This window comes from Arachis ipaensis, chromosome B08 (genome assembly GCF_000816755.2).
Source record: "Arachis ipaensis cultivar K30076 chromosome B08, Araip1.1, whole genome shotgun sequence".
Classification (NCBI taxonomy): Eukaryota; Viridiplantae; Streptophyta; class Magnoliopsida; order Fabales; family Fabaceae; genus Arachis; species Arachis ipaensis.
Genome location: NC_029792.2, coordinates 47,766,189 through 47,770,005, shown reverse-complemented (window position 1 = coordinate 47,770,005; position 3,817 = coordinate 47,766,189).

Sequence of the window (3,817 nt, the reverse complement as noted above, 5' to 3'; positions counted from 1 at the left end):
ATTAAATGTATTGCAAAAGTAAAATTATTTTATATTAATAATGTACTAAAATTAATTTCTTAAATTAAATACTTTTATAAATATGAAATTATATGATAAAATGTATGATGGTATAACTTTTTTAAAATTGAATATATATATATATAATTAAAATCCTTAGCTTATTGATATTATATATATTGTGCAATTCAATCCTCCCTTTGACTAGCTTTTTTTTTCTTCTCAAGATTTACCAGACATTCTCCATTCTCCATCTGTCTCTCTTCCATAATTCTCAATTGAGAGAAAGGGAGGGGGGGGGGGGACCATCTTCTCCCTTCCTAATCAATCATTTATATTTTCCAAGATTCTTTCTTTGATTTATTGTCACGTATCTTATTCATGTTAATTAATAACAATAATAATCGCATTTCATAATAATGGGCGTGGGAGCTAGGAAGAATTACTACATTGCATGTTTTAGTTTGAATTCTTAGGCCATATTATTAATTTAAAGAAAAATGTCATCCTTAGCTTGAACGTAATCCCCACTTAATTGCATTAAGTTTCCTTTAATTATTTTTTTATTATTATTATTATTGTTATTATGTTGTCATTTCATATTTGTGTCGTGTGAAATTAGATTATGTTGAATGATACTTATAAATTCTCGAACAAGAAAAAGAATTTGGTCGCAAATTAAAAAAAAAAAAAAAAGAACAGTCAGTGATGTTTATGTGAGTTAACTCCAAGATAGGGACATGCACTCACCAAACATGAAAGGAGATTGAGGTTGAAATTGAGTGAGAGTTATTCATATAAAAAAAAATTGATAATTATTATGAAATGGCATTTAATTTGCATGTATTTAATTATTTTGGTGATGTTTAACGGATGTCAATTTTTAAAAAAGGAAAAAGGAAAAATGAAAATTGAGTGATAGCTGATTCACTGAATCGTGGTAATTTTCATAAATAAATGTTTACTTAATTAACAAAAAGATAGAATTTAATGTTAAAGTATTATCAATGTAAAACATTTTCAAAGTCATCAACCATATGTATTATTATATGTTAGAATAACAATTATTATGAATTTATTATATATAGTACTCTTTAATTCGGGTGAGTTTTGTGAAAAATAGATTAAGTGAAAAATAATTGTTAAGATGAGAGATTCAAGGTAAGTATACTTGTGAGGAAAACACTTTTATTAATGACGAATAAGCAATACAAGAACTGATGGTGAGAAATAGAGGTGGAGAACAAGTGTTGAAACCTCCACTAATGTCACAAGAGGATGAATGAGCTTTGTTTAAAGTGGACAGGGGCTGGTTAATGGTTGTCGAGTGTTCTGGTGAAACACCCGAATACCAATTTTTACTCGTGAAGGGGATGAATGAAATGAAGAACAATGAGAAAAATTTTGGAGAGAAAAAAAGATGGGTTTTCTAGCTTCTCAACTTCAGGAATAAGAAAGGTCTAGGAGAAGGAAAAGAAGCTCTGCCTTAAAGAGGTGGCTTGAGGTTCTTTTTATAGTGTAAAACCATGATGAAGAGAAAATCTATTGTCCAATGGTTATAGTTTGACATTTGATTTACTCATTTTGCCCAAAATATTTTTAGGTATTCCTATCACTTTAAGTCTTGTCAACTGAAAAGGTAGGAAGTTGATTCCCACATGTTAAACTAAAGCTCATGACATGTGACATTAGTGAAGGGACATCTAGTTTGGTTTTTTTTCAACTAGATGACGCTCTTTACACTCCAAATCCAACCAATCTACTTCCACCAATTTAGTTTCCGCTGAAGAGAAATTCAACTCCTCAAGGTGTTCTTTTGGTTCCATCCTTTTACCCAATACCTTTAAGAGGAACTTGACTCTTATTTGACCATGTTTGTAGGTCATTTTTAAAATTATTTATGTACAAAAAATGTTTATATTTTTAGTACATCACTCTTCTTTATATAAATGATGATATATGATATATATATATGTTAAGTAAAGTATTGTTTTTATCCTTAATGGTTGAGGAAAATTCTAAAATTATTCTTAATATTTAAATCGTCCTATTTAAGTCTTTAATATTTTAAAATTGACTCAATGTTGTCCTGTCGTTAGGGATCTGTGAATAGAATTGACGACGGGACAAAATTGAGACAATTTTAAAACGTTAGGGACTTAAATAGCTAGGACGAAAACGTTGCGGACAAAGACGATACATAAAAATAAATTTTAATTTTATCTTTCAATGATATCAATTTTTTACGGTACATAGTTATTCAATTATTTTTTAACCACATATAAGTAAATTAAACTTATTACCTTACTTTTATTTTAAATAAATTTATTTTTTATAATTTTACTCTTAAGAATTTTTACTCATCATGAAATGTTTGTATGATGACTAGAACATAAACTTGTGAAAAAGAAAAAAATGATACATATACAATAAAGTATAAATTGTACATTTTGTCTCTAATGTATCGAAATTCTTTAATGTTTAAGAGTAAAAATCTTTAAAAGTAAAATTATAAAAAAAAATAAATTTATTTAGAATGAAAGTAATGTGATTAAGTGTAATTTACTTAGATGTGATTAAAAAATAATTGAATAACTATGTACAGTAAAAAATTAAAATTATTGAAGGATAAAATTAAAATTTATTTCTATGTATCATTTTTGTCTCCAACGTTTTCGTCCTATTTATATCCCTAACGTTTGAAAATCGTCTCAATTTTGTTTCGTCGTCAATTCTATTAACAGATTTCTAACGGCAAGACAACATTGAGCCAATTTTAAAACGTTAGGGACTTAAATAGGACGATTTAAACGTTAAAAATAACTTTAAGATTTATCCCAAACGTTAGGGATAAAAACGATACTTTTGATTTAGTTAACCATTTAACATTTAATTACAGATTTTACAACTTTAATAATATACAATTTTAATTAATGAAATATACGGTTTTTTTCTAGGTGGATATTAAATATAAAGTTTAATAATTTTATCCAGACGAGGGATTAAAATTAAAAAAAATCTAAAAATGACTAAACTAAAAGTTATATATAATTTACATGCAAAATTGGAAGATTGGAAGGACTATTGCTCCACTTTGAGTGAACGAAGCTCTGCCTCTATTTACGTGTCACATCATTTATTTATTCCATTTGACAATTAACACATACATTCTATATATTTTCAACTATGCTAAGTGTAAAAAGAAGATAATTATTAAATTAATTATTTAGTATGACATGATAAAATATTTTTTATATATTTTAGTATGACATGATAAGATAATAGCAATTTGTTGGGCAGTCAAATTTAAATAATTTATATAAAATGTTAGAAATAAATAAATATTTCTAAAATTGAATTTATTAAAATATAACACATTTATACTTTTAGAAACCAAATGAAACCTTAACAAGTAATTAATCAAGGGGTGATAAAATATGTGGGTGGGGTGACTACTGGAAAGTTTAAAAAAAGAAAAATATTTGTTATAGTCAAAGTCTGTCCCATGCCTTTTTGAAAATTAACCGTGGTAGTTAGAAATAACATAGTGTTGTCTTACCATTAAGAAGAATTGATAAACCTAACCCCATGTCATGGACATTTTCAATTTAATATCTGTCAATTCAGCTAGCACCATTAATTTTTCTTTTCCTCTGGATAGCTTTGCTTCTAAAAATACAATAATTTTCAATTCCTTAAGGATATGCTTAAGGGATTAATACATGGAATATTGGTATAAAGTTTTTTATACAGATCAGATATATTAAATATATATCATAAAAGTACTTGATTGAATTATATTTACATTTTTAAAAAA